Source organism: Lissotriton vulgaris, chromosome 10 (assembly GCF_964263255.1).
Source record: "Lissotriton vulgaris chromosome 10, aLisVul1.2, whole genome shotgun sequence".
Lineage (NCBI taxonomy): Eukaryota > Metazoa > Chordata > Amphibia > Caudata > Salamandridae > Lissotriton > Lissotriton vulgaris.
This window is the reverse complement of record NC_141698.1, coordinates 105,859,600-105,879,597: the sequence shown is the minus strand read 5'-3', so window position 1 is coordinate 105,879,597 and position 19,998 is coordinate 105,859,600. Positions and strand designations below refer to the sequence as shown.

At 49.6% G+C, this 19,998-nt stretch overlaps 2 protein-coding genes across 7 annotated transcripts in view; one reads left to right on the top strand and one right to left on the bottom strand.

Annotated features, from left to right (window-relative positions):
• The window catches only part of NUDT1 (nudix hydrolase 1), a 32,352-nt gene extending 30,111 nt beyond the window's left edge, over positions 1-2,241 (bottom strand). Inside the window, exon 1 of the mRNA XM_086940623.1 lies at positions 2,073-2,241. The gene's annotated coding sequence lies outside the window, so the exon portion shown is untranslated. The remainder of the gene's footprint in view (positions 1-2,072) is intronic.
• A 42-nt stretch (positions 2,242-2,283) lies between these two features.
• The window catches only part of MRM2 (mitochondrial rRNA methyltransferase 2), a 40,529-nt gene continuing 22,814 nt past the window's right edge, over positions 2,284-19,998 (top strand). For 2 of the 6 annotated variants that reach the window (XM_086940618.1, XM_086940617.1), the window contains exon 1: positions 2,352-2,470. The gene's annotated coding sequence lies outside the window, so the exon portion shown is untranslated. Of the gene's footprint in view, positions 2,471-19,998 lie in introns of all 6 variants that reach the window. The other 4 variants (XM_086940619.1, XM_086940620.1, XM_086940621.1 and 1 more) reach the window with 4 other exon arrangements.

Genomic DNA, 19,998 nt, shown 5'->3' with positions numbered 1-19,998 from the left:
GCTGCAGGACCCAGGCAGCTCCGATGACCATATGCTTCCAAACGGCAAGCGGCTCCTCTCACAGCCAGGCACCACTCGAGGTCAGGGCTGCGTTGCGCTGTACAGGCCCAGTTGCAAACTGCACCTCCAGATGTCTCAGCTTACACATAAATACAGCAGAGGGATCACCGCAGCATGTAGGGGACCGATCAGGGGTCCATCAACCAGTGGAGCGGATAATATAACAGATTGATGGGGGATTTAACAGACGGATGGCGGGAGCCGCTCTAGGAAGTGGCCATCTTGTCCGACGGTAGGCTGCGCACCCTATTTTTAGTATCTTTTGATCCATTTGAGTTAGCAATATACTCAGGTTTGTTTCACAGGAAGTATGGAGGTGGATAGTCGGTGCAAGCAGGAAGGGGCCAAACGAGGCATGCCATTTGTGGACCTACTCAAGGGACTTGATACACCTGGGGATGGTTTAAGAAGGCATTGGTCAACACGTTTTAAAGGATCTACTTTTCATTTATTTCCTGTTGAATACTATCTTAACTTATTGTGATATTTTAGAATTGTGTTGTAGGAGCAAGGGATGTCACATTCTGGGATGTTACAGCATCAAATGCACATCTCTTTCTTTAACCTCTTCCGTGCTCGTGACGGAACCACTCTGTCACGAGCCACGGACGCGCTGTGCTGGTGACCGAGTGGTTCCGTCACAGCGCGGCCGCCCCACCCACGCTGCAGGAATTCTGCGCCTGCGCGGGCGTTCCATTGAGCGGGCGGGGCCGTGACGGAACCACTCCGTCACAAGCACAGCGCGCCCGTGGCACGTGACGGAGTGCTTCCGTCACGAGCATGGCGGCGCCGCGCGGACCACCCTCTCCCACAGCGCCGCAGCAGAATTACCTCTGCGGCCAAGGGGTTAATGCTATGTTGGCAAGGGGGTTGTTGTCAAATATTCTGTTATGTCATCTGGGCCAAGGGGCATGGATATTAGCTCTCACCCTACAAGATGCTGTGAAAGGCTAAGAGGCAGGAATATAACCAGTGCTTTAAATTGGCAGATACTCATAGGTATACTGAGTACCTCCACTACTTTAATTTGAAAAGGGAGAGTACTACACTTCTCAGTGGGCGTCCAATACAATTAATGAGAGTGTACCTGCACTTCTCAAAAGCACACAGCCTGGGACGTTGTGGACCCCCACTTTTGCAGCAACAGCAAGGATGGGGTTCTTTTTGGGCCTCTTCTGGCTGCTACTCAGCAGACAAAAGGTCATAATTAATGCTATAAAAGAATTAAGCCTCAATAGAAAAGCAAGGTAGAACAAAAGACGGGGGAATAGAAAAGGGAGAGATGGAAGGAATATTGAATGAAGGAAGGATGGATGAGTGGGTGGATGATTGAATGACTGGGTGAAAGGACGAGTGAATGGATGAGTGGTGGATGGATAGGTGAAAAAGTTGCAGAGTAAATGGATGGTAGAAAGACAGGTGAAAGAACGGCAGAGTTAAAGAATAAATGGCCAAAATGATGAGTGAACAGATGGCACAGTGGATGGATGAGCGAATGGATAGCAGAGTGAACAGATGGATGGATGTAAGAAGGATGGGTGGATGGATGGATGGAATATGGAAAGATTGAATGATGGATGACAGAATGTAAAGGTTAAATCGTGGATATCATGGGGATCGATGTAACAGTGAAAGGCTAAATGGACAGATTGCTTGGGTGGAAGAGACAATGGGCTCTTCCAGTGCAGAAGGGGCTCACTTGCTTGCTGCCATAAGAGCATTATTGCAAAGTGGGGTTATTTTAACTTCCTGGCTGCTCCCTTGCACACAGCTACTCTGGGACAGTGAGTACCTACACCTTTAATTCAATTTCAACTACTAACTAAAACACAATATATATCATGCCCTTCAGTCTTACGGGACTCCTACAGGAAAGTTTGTTTAATATGCTAAGCTTGCAAGGCTGAACTGCATAAATACATGCTCCCACCTCCCGCCGTAAATCACAGTCAAGAGGCAGGTTACCGAATGTGCACCCTATCTCTGCCAGAAGATATTTAAAATTCGATTACCTTTGCTTTGAACTTTAACTTCAATTAAATGGAACCAACGAGACAAAACTGGAATTCTAGATTCGTGCAGAGTGACAGGCGAAGCTTTGTGGCTGCAGTTTTTCTCAGTCTCGCAATTGGTGAAAAAGAATAACCCACGTTTCCCGGGAAAAACCTTTCGCGCTGCTGCTCCGGAAGTTGTTAGCCCAGCCGCAGGAGGGCCGCCCCTCCAGGCTGTGCCTGCCACTTCCTGGACACTAGAGGAATTTGGCATGCTGTGATCCGGGTAGCTGCCTGTTATGGTTCGTGTAACGGCACTGACTTGCGGGGTGAAACAAGACCGGAGACGAGAGAGCAGTAGAGTTGATAACCCCACAGCAACCGGCGAACCTGCAGGAGAGTGCCTGGACATGCGCCAGGTCAGTGTGAGGGATGGTGTCAGAGCAGACTAGAGGCTGTGCCACGGGCAATGTGTCCTTTGATTCCAATGGGTGTTGCGCGCCTGCCAGAGGTACAAACTCACACCGAGAGTAGGATTAGGGTGACCTGTAACATGGAGGCAAATTCCGGGTAATGATTGTAGAAATTCAGGACATAAGGCAGTTTTATGGACACATCTAAGTAGGTCAAGGAATAATATAAAAGTAAGTGAAGAGATGACCCATACACTTACACTTCCAAGTAGGTTTATGTTTTTTTGTTCATTTGTAACTGGAATTACTTAACGTATGATATTAGCAAAACAAGCATTTGCAATGCAATAGGTCTCGCATTAGTAAAAGTTTGAGCTTTTGGCATTGTAAATTAGATTGTTTTTTTATTTTTTGTATTTGTACATACATTAACAAAGATTATGTTCAGTGTATTGTATTGTGACGAAAATCCAAGAACAGAAGTGAAATATTAACATCTTTTTGTGACATTTGTAATAAAGATTGAAACATTGAGAGAACATATTTGAACCAGTGATGCTGTGGTGGTGCTGAGTGATGCTGTGGTTGCGCTGAGTGATGCTGTGGTTACACTGAGTGATGCTGTGGTTGCGCTGAGTGATGCTGTGGTTGCGCTGAGTGATGCTGTGGTTGCGCTGAGTCATGCTGTGGTTCCGCTGAGTCATGCTGTGGTTGCGCTGAGTGATGCTGTGGTTGCGCTGAGTGATGCTGTGGTTGCGCTGAGTGATGCTGTGGTTGCGCTGAGTGATGCTGTAGTTGCGCTGAGTGATGCTGTAGTTGCGCTGAGTGATGCTGTGGTTCCGCTGAGTGATGCTGTCGTTGCACTGAGTAGTGCTGTGGTGGTGCTGAGTGATGCTGTGGTGGTGCTGAGTGGTGCTGCTGAGTGATGCTGTGGTGGTGCTGAGTGATGCTGTGGTGGTGCTGAGTGATGCTGTGGTGGTGCTGAGTGGTGCTGTGGTGGTGCTGAGTGGTGCTGTGGTAGTGCTGAGTGGTGCTGTGGTGGTGCTGAGTGATGCTGTGGTGGTGCTGAGTGATAATTTGGTGGTGCTGAGTGGTGCTGTGGTGGTGCTGAGTGGTGCTGCTGAGTGATGTGGTGGTGCTGAGTGGTGCTGTGGTGGTGCTGGGTGGTGTTGTGGTGGTGCTGAATGGTGCGGAGTGGTGCTGTGGTGGTGCTGAGTGGTGCTGTGGTGGTGCTGAGTGGTGCTGTGGTGGTGCTGAGTGGTGCTGTGGTGGTGCTGAGTGGTGCTGTGGTGATGCTGAGTGATAATGTGGTGCTGAGTGATGCTGGGGTTGTGCTGAGTGATGCTGGGGTTGTGCTGAGTGATGCTGGGGTTGTGCTGTGTGATGCTGTGGTTTCACTGAGTGGTGCTGTGTTGGTGCTGAGTGGTGCTGTGGTGGTGCTGAATGTTGCTGTGGTGGTGCACAGTGGTGCTGTGGTGGTGCAGAGTGGTGCTGTGGTGGTGCTGAGTGATAATGTAGTGGTGCTGAGTGATAATGTAGTGGCGCTGTGGTGGTGCTGAGTGGTGCTGTGGTTACGCTGAGTGGTGCTGTGGTTACGCTGAGTGGTGCTGTGGTGGTGCTGAGTGGTGCTGTGGTGGTGCTGAATGATGCTGTGGTGGTGCAGAGTGGTGCTGTGGTGGTGCAGAGTGGTGCTGTGGTGGTGCTGAGTGGTGCTGTGGTGGTGCTGAGTGATAATGTGGTGGTGCTGAGTGGTGCTGTGGTGGTGCTGTGGTTGAGCTGAGTGATGCTGTGGTTGAGCTGAGTGATGCTGTGGTTGCGCTGAGTGGTGCTGTGGTGGTGTTGAATGATGCTGTGGTGGTGCTGAGTGGTGCTGTGGTGGTGCTGAGTGGTGCTGCTGAGTGATGTTGTGGTGGTGCTGAGTGGTGCTGTGGTGGTGCTGAGTGGTGCTGTGGTGGTGCTGAGTGATAATGTGGTGGTACTAAGTGATAATGTGGTGGTGCTGAGTGATGCTGGGGTACTGATGATGTGGTGATGCAGAGGGCAGAAAGGCACATAAAACGAGCCTAACAGAGGGCAGAAGGGCAGAAAAACAAGGGAAAAACGAGTCTAACAGAGGGCAAAAGGGCACAAAAAATAGACACACAGTACTCTCTTAGCAAACAGTGCACAGCGGGCCCATGCATGCGTGTGGCCAAGATGTGTCTCTGGAGGGTGAGCTGGGGCCGTTGGGAAATGCAGATACAGAGGAGGGGATGTCACTCTGCATGAAGCACCGTGACAGCTAAACAAATACATGGATGCATTTAACGTAAAGCCCCGGTATTATAAAGGACAGGTCATCCTTGCGGCCCATCTTAGTCCTTTCCCAATTCATTCGATCCCAGTTCAACATTCATTTGCATAAAAGATCAGTGAGCCGTGTGCAGGGTGGCATGATGCGAGCAACTAGACACGCTTTAGCGGAGGCCAAACGTGAGCCAGTTTGTCAGTCTGTGGCTTGCTGGACACGAGGGCCATCTGTGGCAGTTACTGAGCCCTTCACCCACGGACAATCCGGAAGTGAACAGATAGAAAAACACGGACAGTGGAAACGTGCAGATCTTTATTACTGAGTGGGGAGCGAGAAAGCCCGAAGTGCACGGCGAGCACTGGTGCCAGAGTAGGTACTGGAAGACTGCATCTTTACTTCTCTTGGGAGGTTTGGTAAATCTCGAACTGAAAGACCTGCAGGAGATGTCCCACCTCGTGTTACAAGAGGTAGCACCTCGGCCACTAGCTAGATGTACAAGCATTTTCACATGCATTTTCACTTGCCAGAACTTACAACCCAAACAACAGAGCGGTGTCCCGGGGGGGGAGGGGACTGGGGTCTGTCTGGATGGCATGACAAAATGCTACAGCACTTCAGAGAGCAGTTACACAAGTCTGGAATCTTGGAAAGGGTGGGTGGAAAGCTGGTTCCGCAACTCAGTAAAGTAAAGAGCTTTGGCAGGAGTCGGGGTTTCAATTGACTTCTGTAATACACTTAATACAACTTCCATCTGTGCCTCCTGTTTTTTTTTAAGTGCAACACTATGGACGGAATTGTGAGTGTCCAGGCATGTGTACCACCAATGAATCCAACAGAAGGTCCACCGGGTCCTTGGGGAAATATCAGTGATATATTGGGGATTTTTAAAGAGCCTACTGTTGTAGGGATAGCTAAATGGTGGCTGATAACGGGACAGCTTCTACACGAAAAGATGCTATTGGCCCAGCAGCTGAAATGCTCCACGCCACCGGACTCCACTGGACGGACCACAGCTGCGTCCACTTCAGCTTCAAAAGGACCACGATCCACCACCAACAGCAACAGGTTGCTTGCAGAAGCGGGAACAGGAACAAGATCACTGCCGACCAGCTCGCGACCTCCCTGAGCAAGAACCCACCGACCAGCGCAACGAACCCCAGCCAAGCGGCCACCAACCTCACGAAGTGGATCAGCGACTGCGCAGACGACCTCACCCCTCTGAGGACCCCGCCTACCAGACCCGGCAGCAAGAAAGCCCCATGGTTCACCGACGAACTCAAGAGCTCCAAGAGGATCTGCAGAGCCCTGGAGAAAGCCTGGCGCAGAGACCCAACTCCGGACAACATGACTGCCCTCAAGCTCGCCACCCGAAAACACCACCAACTGATCCACGCCACCAAGAAAACAGCATTCAAGGAACGACTGGACAACAACGCACACAACAGCAAGGAACTCTTCAACATCGTTAAAGAGCTCTCCAACCCCAACGCCGGAAACAACGACATCACCCCTTCGCAAGACCTTTGCAACTCCCTCGCCTCCTACTTCCACAACAAGATCGCGGACATACACAACAGCTTCAGCACTCAACCGACGCACGACACGACCGAACCACCGCCCCCCACCACCACTCTCCGCGCCTGGACCCCGATCAGCACCGAAGACACCGTCCGCACAATGAACTCCATCCACTACGGATCTCCGACCGACCCTTGCCCTCACCACGTCTTCAACAAGGCCGACGCTGTCATCGCGCCCCACCTCCGGGACATCATCAACACCTCCTTCGACACCGCTACCTTCCCGGAGAGTTGGAAGCACGCCGAACTCGGCGCCCTACTAAAGAAGCCATCAGCCGACCCCACCGACCTCAAGAACTACCGACCCATCTCGCTGCTCCCGTTTCCGGCAAAAGTCATCGAAAAGACCGTCAACAAGCAGCTGGCCGCCTTCCTCGAGACGAACGGATCCCTCGACCTCTCGCAGTCTGGCTTCCGGGCCAACCACAGCACCGAGACCGCCCTGATCGCAGCAACCGATGACATCAGAGCCCTGCTCGACAATGGAGAAACAGCGGCCCTCATCCTCCTAGACCTCTCCGCGGCCTTCGACACTGTCTGCCACCGTACCCTAGTACAGCGCCTCAGCAACACCGGAGTCCAAGAGAAGGCACTGGAGTGGATCATCTCCTTCCTCGCCGGAAGGACACAGAGAGTCCGCCTTCCCCCGTTCAGATCAGAAGCTACCGAAGTCATCTGCGGCGTTCCTCAGGGCTCCTCGCTCAGCCCAACCCTCTTCAATGTCTACATGAGCCCCCTCGCAGTCATCGCACGCCAGCACAACCTCAACATCATCTCCTACGCCGACGACACCCAGCTGATCCTCTCCCTCACCAACGACCCCGCCACCGCAAGAGCCAACCTACACGAAGGGATGAAGGAGGTAGCCGAATGGATGAAGGACAGCCGCCTGAAACTGAACGCGGACAAGACTGAAGTCCTCATCCTGGGATCCTCACCCTCCGCCTGGGACGACTCCTGGTGGCCCCCCGCCCTAGGCAGCGCACCCAAACCAACAGACCACGCACACAACCTGGGCTTCATCCTGGACTCCTCCCTCTCCATGACCAGACAAGTCAACGCCGTCTCCTCGTCGTGCTTCAACATCCTTCGCATGCTACGCAAGATCTTCCGATGGATCCCCACCGAGACCAGGAAGACGGTCACCCAGGCCCTCGTCACCAGCCGACTGGACTACGGCAACTCCCTCTACGCCGGAACCACCGCCAAACTCCAGAAGAGACTCCAGCGGATCCAGAACGCCTCAGCACGACTCATCCTGGACATCCCCCGCCACCACCACATCGACGGACACCTGAGAGACCTGCACTGGCTCCCGGTCAACAAGAGAATCACCTTCATCTCCTCACCCACGAACACAAAGCCCTGCACAACCAAGGCCCAGGATACCTCAACAGCCGCCTCAACTTCTACGCTCCCAAACGCCAGCTTCGCTCGACCGGCCACGCCCTCGCCGCCGTCCCCCGCATCCGAAGAGCCACCACAGGGGGAAGATCCTTCTTCTACCTCGCTGCCAAGACTTGGAACTCCCTCCTGACCCACCTCCGCCTGACCCAGGACCACCTCGCCTTCAGGAAGCAGCTCAAGACCTGGCTGTTCGAGCAGTAGCGGACCCCCCCTCCCCTAGCGCCTTGAGACCCTCCGGGTGAGTAGTGCGCTATACAAAAAATGCTCTGATTGAAATGAGGGCCGTACACACTACTTCAGGTCTACTTACAGGGCAACCCACTCTTCTGTGAGAAGGAACACTCAGCCGAATGGCATAAGGTAAACTCCGGTCATTGGCTTACGACAAGTAATTGTCAAGTGGAAAACTGAGGGATAAAAAGAAGACATCAGTGGAGTCTGGAGAGAGGGAATATGGATAAACAGCAAAGTAAGAACAAGTTCCACAAAGATATGAACAAAGTGGTAGAATGGCGGTGCTAAAATTGAAACTGGTGACTGCGCAATTACGCTATGACACGTGGCTCGAGGCCAGCTATGCTGATCAGAAGCAAAGAGGGTAAATACGATGTGGAGAAATTCAGTGACATTGCACGAAGGTAAAATTAAACCAGCAGAGGCACAGGCTTGCAATGCAGCTGCGGGTAACTCCGGAGATGGCGAGGGTGGGAAGGAAGTTATTCTGCAAGCAGCTCTCACCTCAGCTAAACGTGGCTCGAGGCCAGCTATGCTGATCAGAAGCAAAGAGGGTAATTACGATGTGGAGAAATTCAGTGACATTGCACAAAGGTAAAATTAAACCAGCAGAGGCACAGGCTTGCAATGCAGCCGCGGGTAACTCTGGAGATGGCGAGGGTGGGAAGGAAGATATTCTGCAAGCAGCTTTCACCGCAGCTAAACGCTGCCACAAACAAGCTCTTGGCATTGCTGTGGGGGAGAGCATTCCTTTAAAGTGTGAAGCAGGGGGCGGGGCGGGGCGGGGGAGCGGATCCCTTTGAAGCACGGCCTCGCGGCCGTGAAAGTGAAACAGCCTGAGGCCGAGTGCACCCTGGGGGAAGCTTCAGATGCCTGTGGGAGGGAGGCTGGTGGCTTTGATGTGGACGCGCTTTCCGCACGAGTGCACCACACGAACTGTAGGAAATCCGCGATGGTTTCAGACCTTGGTTTGGCCTCTATACTCTCGTCCTATTATCCCTTGCGGGATTAATAGGCGAGACCTAAATATGTACACTATGCAAAATCTGACAGTCGACTTAAAGAACAGTTGCCTCACGATTCTGCCATCTTACAATGTACTCTGCTGAGCAACGTGGTCTTCCAGCTGTACTTCTAGCTTACAGACAGTAATAGTACCAAAAGTACAAGAAGAAGAGAAACATAAAGTCGTTAAAGCACAGGGTACTACCCCTCACAGAACAGTGCTCCATTGCGCTGTGCACAGCAAACTCCAACCTGGGGCGCTCTCCACCTTGCCCCTCAGAGCAGTGAACCACAACGTGTGGCAGAGTGCACCACACACCCAAGCCACTGTGCAACATTCGACACAGTGAAACGCCTCCTTTCAAACTGCCAAGGTGTCTCCAGTTTTGGAGCAATAATTAAAGTAACACATTTGTGAACCACGACTGCTCTTTTATTGATACTACACTCGCAAGTGTAGAAATCCAATTCAGTCTGTGCTCACTTTTCACTTTTGCAGGACCCTAAAGCATATCATGGATTTTTCCTCAGAATCATATGTTTTAGTTGAAAAAATATATACATTCCCAAAGGCCGCCCACGCTAACTGCTGCACATATCTCCCATATCAATGAAGACTATGCCATCTACACACCCAGGAGAAGTTGTCATCATTATTAGTCATTAGCAGCATGATTTCTTTCAGAGAAAGGGAGGTTAATCCTACTTGGGAAAAAGTTTCAACAGAGAGGCCAGGAACTAAAAAGGCGCTATGACCGAAGAGAGGCGTGCTATGGCGACACACTGCTCGTGGTACCTAAGAACAGGAACCTTTGGTATCGCCAATCTTCTGAATTGGTCAGAATAGGCATAGATCGGGTCCCATCATTGCCTTGTTGGTCAGTTGGCTCGTTCAAAGAACAAAAAGTTGAAAACAAGTTCAAGGCACCCGAGGAAATGAGCCCACCAGCTGTTATTCAATTCTCTTATTTTCTGTTGTAGTCTAGCAGGACATTTGCAGAGCAGAGACGTCCACCCCTAAGGATCTTTAACAAAGAGGTGCAAATAGCCCTCTGGGCAATGTAGCCAATTGGCACACCATAGATTAAATTAAATTCTCTTATTTTGTGTTGTAGTCTAGTAGGATATTTGCAGAGCAGAGACATCCACCCTTAAGGATCTTTTACAAAGAGGTGGTAATAGCCCTCTGGCCAATATAGCCATTTGGCACACCATAGATTAGTACCTAACAGACCTGCAGGTTTTGTAGCGTGATCTTTTAAGTGGATTCCAGTTTAGCCACCTTTATTAGTCTCCATGAGGGGCTCCATGTGTTAAAAATAATAAGGCGATACATAGTGCTCAAAGCGTTTTAAACAATAACAAAATTAAAACATTGTCCAGTACTAAGTAGGGCTCCAGTAAGACATTGCTTTAGTCATAAGGTGCTGTCAGATAAGCTGCCTAAATAGTAAAAATATCTGATAAAGCATTGGAATTCTTGACAGTGCCTTAGCTGTGTTTCTTTTCACAGCTTTGGCTCTAAATGGAGAGCATTGTCATGTGGGATGATGAAAGGAACATTGTTTAACACCTATGTGCAACCATTACATATGAGCTAAGGAGTTATTGGGAACACTTTTTCCGACCTATGTTGATGACACTCAAGTGATTTTGCAGTTGATTGGGAATTACGTTCTTGTTCTAAATCTTGCTACGCACAATTACTCTAAGGCTTAGTTTGACTACTGTCTGACTATGGCTGTCAAGTTAACTGAATGTGCTCAAAATTGTATCACATATAGCTTTTTAAGTGCACAACAATTTAGAAGTCAAAGCTGGAGCTATTATAGGGTTAAGCTTGACTGTAGTAACTTTCTATAAGCTGGGTAGTCTGATTCCTGAAATAGAATCAAGTGGTATGTATTATGACTAACGCGCCAAGATCATGCACGTACCACCAAATTACCAAGACCTAAAATAGCCGCTGTTTAGGGCCAAGGTTAAGTTCATAGTAGTGCCTGTGGCACACAAGCACGTGAGGTGGTTAAGATTCATCTATTACATTTTCTGTGTGTGAGATGGCCAAGATGAGAACCTGAATCAATTTTGTTTATGGCTAAATCATAGGTCTGCTGACATCACGTTCACTATCACGAGCACTAAATCCACCATTACGTTTTTGGATGTTGTGGTTATCCAGACCAATGAACGACTTTATTTTCAAACCTACAGATCGAAATAATGCTCTACATTATACATCACCCACAAAGTCTTCAAGACAATTTGTCCTACTGGCAGTTCCTTAGAGTGAGTGGCAATTGATCTGAAAAAAGCCAATATTTTGTTCACACCACTACATTGAAGAATAAACTGAAAGAACAAGGATATCCTAAGAAATTGTTAAAGATTCAAATGAAACGAGCTTTGTGGACCCCAAGAGAGACCTTATTGGGAAAAAGAGAAAAACCTAGGACAGACCGCTTGGTTTGTGTTTCAACATTTTTCCCTAAGACTAACCAATTTAAAAGGGTTATCAGACAAAAATGGCATCTGACTGAGAAACTAGATGAATCCTTCATGAAACCACTTTTTACCCTAAAGAAAGAATGAACTATTGGTAGCCAAATCGTCGGAGCCTATACATCATGTTACCAAGTAAAAATTATTTGCGCCAATTTTGGAACATGACTTCACTGGAAGGACATTTCTTTTTTTTTTTATTTCTGTAATTTTTTATTGAGTAAAAAAATATATATTTACATGGAGCATGGGATATACATGAGTGGAAGGCCAGAGAAAGAAGGAAGAAAAGAAAAGAGCGCCGGGGGGGTAATAGTTCAATTGTCCAAGTTCTGTTGGTCGTTGTCTTATGCCTCCTCCTTTGCGACGCTTCTTGTTCGTTGGTATCTCTTTCCCAAGCCCCGGGCAATAGTGAGGAAGGGGGAGGATAGAGGTCGAGGTCGAGAGAGAGAGTGCTCGGGTCCGCAGGAAAGTGTGTCCCTTCTATTGTTGTCTGGATTCTGCGCCTATGGGGGTTTTTGTGATGTTAGGTAGTGGTCTAGGGGTCCCCACATGTTCGCCTGCCTATGGGTTTTCGGTGAGTGTTTCGCTGTGATGTTATCTGTCCCCCTTAAGAACGTGACCCAGTTGAGCCATGCTTGGGGCGCAGCTTTAGAGGTGTCCTTCCAATTACTTAGGACCGTTTTTACTGCCGCCGTCAGCAATAGGTCAATGAGGTCACGATCTTCTGTCGTTGTGATTGACGGAGACGTAAAGCCTAGGACTAGGTTTGGGAAATCTATGTGTATGTCTACTCCTGTGATCTCATTGATAAGTGTTCCAATTCTGTTCCAGAATCCCCTGACCTTAGGGCAGCTGAGCAGAAGGTGTTCTAGGTCTCCCTTCCCTTTGTGGACATTCCAGCATGTATCGCTGTCGCGGATCCCCAGGGAGACCAGGCAGGCCGGTGTCCAGTATGCCTTGTGCACTAGCCAATATTTGGTCTGGTTGAGCGCTGCCGTTATTTTCTTCCTAGTGGAGGATCTCCACATCTCAGCTTTCTCTGCTTCACTTAGCTCCCTTCCTGCTGCCACCCCCCAGAAATTTGTGACCTTATCGTTTAGTTTGGAGTTTTTGGGGCGGAGGACTTTGTATAGGTGTGCTACTTGGTGTCCTATTGTGTTGAGACTGGTTGCGAGTTTATTGAGCGATGGTGTGCGGCTATTGAGGTTTGCCTTTCTGATGGCCACTTTGATTTTCAGGAAGTTGTAGAGCTCTATGCTTTGTAGGTTGTGTGTTTCTTTGATGGTGTCGAATGTTGTGTACGCACCTTGTTTCTGAAGGTCTTGGGCAGTGGAGATGCCATGTCTATACCATTCGTGCATGTCTACGACCTTATCTCTGTATTTCAATGTCGGGTTGTGCCATATGGATTCGAGTTGGCTACCCCTTATGCTTGATGTCAATAGTTTGTCGACACTCAGGAGAGCTGTTTTCGTGTTCTTCAGGACGGGGTTCTCCTTGACTGCTGGGTGTCGGGTAGCTGTGAGGAGGGTGATGGGGTTCATGCCTTTTAATAGACCACGTTCTAGTGTTAGCCATGCTGGGGTATATTCCTTTTTTGGGTCTAGCCAGTGTAGTCCCTGTCTAGCTATGCATGCTACCTGGAATCTTTTGAAGTTCATTATGTTCAGACCGCCCTGATCTTTTGTGAGCCTGAGCTTGTGTAGGCTTATTCTGGGTTTTTTCCCTTTCCACAGGAAGTTGTTCAGTATCTTGTCTAGTCTCTTATGAAAATCTTCTGTGTTAGACAATGGGAGCATGGTTAGCATGTAGTTGACCACAGGTGTTAGCATCATTTTTATCGCTTCTACCCTTCCCCACCATGTTGTGAATTTGGGCGACCACCCTTCCACTTTATCCTTAATTTTCTGGATTGTTGCCTGTTCATTGTGTTCCAGTGTCGTTCTTAGGTCTCTCTCAAAAAGGATGCCCAAGTATTTTATAGGCTTCTGTTGCCATGTTAATCCGGATGTCCCTAGTACCTCTCTTGTCGTGTGGATGTTAAGGGGTTTGCATTCTGATTTATCTTTGTTGAGTTTGTACCCCGAGACTTGGGCGTATTTGTCAATAGTGTCAGTCAGTGCTTTAATGGATCTTTCCGGGTCTTCTGTGACTATTAGAACGTCGTCCACATACGCCGCTAGCTTAAAAGTTTCTCCCCCTATTGGTATCCCTACTATATCTTCATTTGTTCTAATCATCGTAAGGAGTGGTTCAATGGCTAACAGGAATAGGGCTGGTGAGAGTGGGCAGCCTTGTCTCGTACCCCTGCCTAGGTTGAGTATATTCGATGTGCCTCCGTTGACCACCACCCTGGCTTTGGGATTGCTGTATAGGGCCATCACCATCTTCCTGTAGTTTGGTCCTAAACCGAATTTCGCCATGCAGTGCTCTAAGAAAGGCCATGAGACCCTGTCGAAAGCTTTCTCCGCGTCTAGGGCTATCATGACTGCGGCATTGTTGCTCCTGGAGGAGTGGTTGATTATGTGGCATAGTAGTCTCGTGTTGTCGTGGGACATGCGGTTTTTGAGGTAGCCCACTTGAGAGTTGTGTATGAGTTTGGGTAGGTATGCGTTGAGTCTATTAGCAAGTACTTTAGCGTAGATCTTGCAGTCTACATTGATGAGGGAGATCGGTCTGAAGTTCTTCGCCTCAGTTGTATCCTTCCTCTCCTTTGGTATGACAATTATGTTTGCCTCAGCCATCGAGGGTGCCATGTGTCCAGCCTGGGCGCATTCTGTGAATACCTGTTTCATTGTGGGTTTGAGAATTTGAAGGTAATGTTTGTAGAAGCCAGCTGTGAAACCATCTGGCCCTGGTGCTTTATTGTCCTTGAGGCCTGCCGTGGCTTTGTCTATCTCATCCTCCGTTATGTCTAGCTCTAGGATGTCGCGTTCACGGTCTGATAATGTAGGTGTGGTTATGCTTCCTAGCAGCTCTTTGCCCCCATCCTCCTTTAGTGTTTCATCCCTGGTGTACAACCCCTCATAGAAATCTCTGAAAACCTCTAGTATATCTTTGTTTGCAGTCATGGACTTGCCCTGTCTGTCTTTGATGGCTCCTATCGTGTGCTGTCGCTGTTTCCCTCTTAAGTAGGATGCTAGATTTTTGCCGGCTTTGTTTGCAGTGCAGAGGTTAATAGATTTATATTTGTTGATCCAAGTCCCTGCTCGCTCACTCAGTATTCTATTGAGTTCGTACTTCTATTTGGTCAGGGCCGTGAGTGTGTTCTTATCTTCCATTCTGGCTATGTGGCTGTTCTCCAACTTTTTAATCTCATTTTCTAGGTCTTCAATTTTTTTGTTCCTTCCTTTGTTCAATCTGCCCTTGACTGTCATGACTGCTCCCCGTACGGTGGCCTTTAGTGCGTCCCATAGTACCTCCCTGTTTGTCTCTGGTGCGTCATTCATTAGCAAGTATTCTTTTATCGCCTCCTCTATCTCAGCTTTCGCTGAGACGTGCTGGAGTAGGCTGTCATCGAATCGCCATCTGCGGGTTGGCTTTTCGTTGTGCCTGCCCGCCAAGGTTAGACTTATGTGCGAGTGGTCTGATACTGATCTGGGTCCTATCTCCATGTGGTCTATGAGGTGGGTGTGTGTTTCTGACATGAGGATATAATCTATTCGGCTATATGAGTTGTGTGGGTTGGAGTAGAATGTGTATTCTCTGGCGTCTGGGTTGCTTAGGCGCCATGGGTCTCTCAGTCTGAGTTTGGCGCAGAGATTCTTCAGGATGTTGGGATTGTTTGCTGATTGGCTTGGCCTGTTTGGTGTTTGTCAATCGCTGAGTCTAGAACCTGGTTCATGTCCCCCGCGACTATCAGCAGGTCTTCTAGTGGTAGGGTGTGTAGTTGTGATCCAACCCCTCCCAGAATGATTTATCTTCGGTGTTGGGACCGTATATGTTCGCTACATGAAATGTTTCTCCCGCTCTTCTAAGAGTGGTCACCAGTGTCCTTCCTTGGGTGTCTTGCTTGTGAGTCTACCACTGCTAGCTGGGACTTTTTGCTGATAAATGTTACTACCCCATTCTTCTTATTCTGTGCCGGAGATCCCACAACCTCGCCTATCCAGTTCGCACCTATGCACCCAATGTCTGCTGCTTCTAATCTCGTTTCGTGGAGCACATAGATGTCGCCTTTGAGTTTCTTAAGGTGCTCAAGCACCTTCCTCCTTTTGACCGGACTGTTAAGACCCTTGACATTTAGGGACACTATCTTAATGTCTGTCGCGATGCTGCTCTGGCTAGTGTTTGTCATTTTATGGTGTCCGTGTTTCGCGGTCTATTTGGCCCTTCCTTGCGTGCTTGTGGTTTCTGTGTTGTATAAATTTCTCGGTACCTATGCCTGCGCTTGCTGGACCTCGACATGAAGGTATAGAGGGGAAGATAGTAGAAGAAGAAAAGATGATAGAAAGTCAGCCCATGTATACGCTCCCCGCTCCCCCCCACCCCCCCTGGTCCCTCCGCCCCTCCCTCCCTTCCCACCCCCCGCCCTCCCTTACTTGCTGAGTGGGTGTGCGACGACAAAGTTCCTCTGCCCCGCATCATCCCTGAGGTAGATTTTGTGTTCTTCCTTTGTTGTAGCCTTGAGGTAGGATGGAAAGAAAAAACATTGTCTTGTTCTGTCTCTGTTGCATAGTGGGCCGCTGGGGTTGCCATTGTCCGGCGGTAAGCCTCTTTGTATCTGCTTGGGAGTACCCCCCGGCCCTTTTGTCTATTTACAGCTCCTGCTTGTTTGTTCCTGGTAGCTTGAGGTAGATTCGTTGTCTTGTGTTCTAAATATTTCTTGGTTTGAGGTGTGTCTTACTCAGATTGCCCGCTCACGTCTGGTGATGCACTTCTTTTTGCTGCTCCGGGACATTTTATCTCCTCCATCTCTTCCACCCGTGGTCCTCGTAGGTAGTTCCTTAGATCTCCTGGGCATTCGAAGATCATTGTTTTCCATTTGTCTGTTACTTTGAATCTGGCTGGGCCAACGAAGCTGAACGTGGCGCCTCTCTTGCGTAGGGTTTCTCTGAGGGCTAGGAACCCTTTTCTTGACTCCACCGTTTGCTTCGAGTAGTCTTGGATTAGCACAATCTTGCTCCCCGCCCACGTCAGATTCTGGTTCTTTCTGGCAAAAGCAAAGATGGTTTCTGGTTGGCTCATCCTGAGCGGGTTGCAAATTATCGCCCTTGGCCCCTTGCCTGTCATTGTTTTCCCTGCTGGTACTCTATAGGCCTTTTGCACCTCGAACCTTCTCTCAAATGTGATGCCCCTGAGTTGTGGGATCATCTCCTCTAGCATGGCTGCGCACAAGCCCGCTTTGTCTTCTGCTCCTTCTGGTTTGCCCAGGATCCTTACGTTGCCCCGTCTTGCCCTGTCGTCCTTCTCCGCTAGTTGTTTTTGTATGGCTTTCGTGACTTTCTGCAGTTCTGCAATGGCCTTGGTGTTCTCGCTTGTCTCGTCTTCCACTGAACTTATTCGGCATTCCGCTACTTCCATTCTTGTGTTTGTTTTGTGGAGGTCCCCTCTTATAGCCGCCAGCTCAAGCTGCATATTCTCCACCTTGAGTTTTGTCTCTTTCGCCACTTCATTGCCCTCATTTATTCTCCTTAGGATGGTCTCTAAGGTGACTGTTTCGCCTTTGGTTTTTGAGGGGGATCCTTGATTGTCTATTTTGGGTCTTTTTTGCTCCTCTCCTTTCTTCCCCTCGTTGCCCGTCATTGTTGCAGTGCCTCTTCTGGATAGGGTGCTGCCTAGGTGTCCTTCTGCCAGGACCTCCTTTGGTATACTTATCGCCCTTGACACCACGTGGGTCCCTTGATATCTGTATCTGCTGGGCTCTCTGATGTGCCTTGTCCTGGTCTTTGCTTTTGGTCCTGCCAGCGTGTGCTTTCTCATTCGCGGCTGGTCAGCCCACACACTACCTGATTCAGGGACCCTATGCGTCCAGGAGATGTTGGGGCTCTTGTGGTTGGTGTGGTTTGTGGTCTTATTGAGCACTTGTCTGTGTGTCTCTCTGGTTTGGCGTTGTGACTCTATGTGCTCTCTTGGTTGCGCTTCCCCTTTATTCAAGACTCGCGTGCCTTTATTTATCTTCTAGGCGCTAGCTATGCTCTACGTCTTGTGTGCTTGTTTCTGCGCCCTTTTTGACCTGCTGCGTGTCTTTTGATGCCCCCACACGCCCTCCGCTTAGGTTTAGTTCTCTATTTGCTCCTGGCGTGCTTCCCAGGGGTTCCCAGGCCTGAGTGCTGCTTGACCGTAGTGTTCGCAAGTCTCCAGGCGCATGCGTTCGCGGGGGTTCCGTTGCGTTGCGTGCCTTGTGTGTGTAGGAGGCGGTGTGCCTCTTTCCCCCCTGGCAGGTCGTGTCCAATTTTGGCGGTTGCCCCCGTGTGCAGTGTGCCCGTGGCTGAGTCTTGGCTGAGTCTTGGGGTTTGTTTCAGATTTCAGAGCCCGCCTGGGTTCTTTGTGGTGGTATTCTGGACTCCCCCAAAAGACCCCCCCCCTAAAGTCCAGTTGCAGCCTCCGGCTCTTGTGTGCCACTCGCTACGTTCCCCCGGGCACGCTCCTACCTTCTTTGGTCTGCCGGGTAGGGTTCACGCTCTCTCTGCCTGTTTGTGCCTGTGGGGGGGTCTTCGCTCTTGCCTCCGGTGTTGGATCTCGCACACCTCCTTGTTCGTGCGACACCTTCCGGTTGGGCTGTTCTTCCGCTTCCGCCGTGCGCCTCTTGCTACGCTCCCCCATGGGCTCTCCTACCTTCTCTGGTCTGCCGGTAGGGCGCTGCTGTGTTCGCGCTCTCTCCGCCTGCTTCTCGCCTGTGGGGGGGTTCTTCGCTCTTGCCTCCGGTGCTGGTTTCTGCACACCTCCTAGTTCGTGCGACGCCTTCCGGTTTGGCTGTTCTTCCGCTTCCGGTCTCTTGCTTCTGCCTTCCGCCTGGGGTCGATGAAGACTTCCGGCAATGGCGCTCTCTCTGCAGCTACTTCCGGTTAGGCACCTACCCTCCTACGGTGGGACACCCTTGGATGGCCTGGTGGGGTCGCTGGGTCTCCTATGATGCAGCCTGTCCCTTTCGCAGTGTCCGTGTTGATCACTGGCGCTGGACACCCTGGACACCCTTCTCCCTCATGGACATCGAATCTCGGCGTGGTAAGGGTTTGGCACGTTTGGGGTGGGTCTCCGGCTCCGGTTGTCAGGGAGTGTTGGCTCAATGCAGTGGCGTCTTCTCGCTACTCTCTCCGTTGGTTTTCCTGTAGGTGGCTCTCACTAGTCTCAGGGCGCCATCTTGTGCTTCACGCTGTTGTTTGTCCGTGGTGGGTGTGAGGGCTGATTCCTTTGTGATGTGGCTACTCTTCCTCCTTCTTCCGCCCGTTATCCTTCAGCGCCGATCTTCCCTCGCCCGTTTTTGGGTTTTGTGGCAGGATCTGGCTAGTTTGGCTGGTTAGTTTTCCCTCAGGGATGTGGAGCCGACGGATTCAGACGACCGTCCACATTGTGTGGTACATGTTGCTACAAAATTTGCAGGTTTGGTGTTTCAAAATAAAAATATGAAATGGTCGCGTAAAACATTTACAAATTGTAAAACCAAAAAATGTAGTCTATGTGGTGATATGTCCGTGCAGATTAGTGTATATTGGTAATACTAATCATGAAATCCGCCACAGGATCACACAGCACAAGTCTAGAATGCACCACTGCTTCAACATTGAATTGACAAAAAACATTCTGAAGCAGATTTGAGCTTTACCGTATCAATGGTCATCAAATCTGCCCCTCAGGAAGGAGATGTCCACTTAAAACTCAGCCAAAAAGAAGCCTACCATATTTTGTGTTTCAAAACTGCCTCTCATGGTCTTAATGAAATGGCTGAAGTTCAGCATTTGTTTCCTGTACGTATGGTGCCTTAGATTAGCAACAACTTTACGCGATGAGGTGAGAAAAAGATAAGTATTTTCCATACGGTTTTTATTCAATTGTCAGGTTCAGTTTTGAACTACATCTCCCACAGTGCCTGTAATTACTTCTCCTGGAGGTTGGAACTATAAGTTAATGCTTTGAGGCAGAGTGAATACGAAAGCAACGTGTGACTGACATTGAACAGAAGCATGAGAGGGTGACGGAGCAACTCCTGGCTCCCGCCGAAGCTCTCAAACTTGTGATACAAGTAAGATTGAGGCTTAGGGTTGTCAATGGGAGACTTACGCACAGAGGGTGAATTCGCGCTTGAGATCTCTAGATGTAAACAGGGGGTACACTAACATGGTTCGATTTGTAAAAATGGTGGCTGTCTGCTGTTGTCAGATATGCATCATTGAAGTAATAGGCAACTGCATGGTGTATTTCGAATTATCTATTATATTGCTACCTGTCTGAAGGAGTGAGGAGTGTTTATCGTTTTACCTGCCTTTGGGAAACCTCTCTGACCACTGCTAGCCGCACCCACTTCGCGGGTGCCGCGTCGCTGCGTGAGCTGGGGGGACATTGTGGACTTGGAC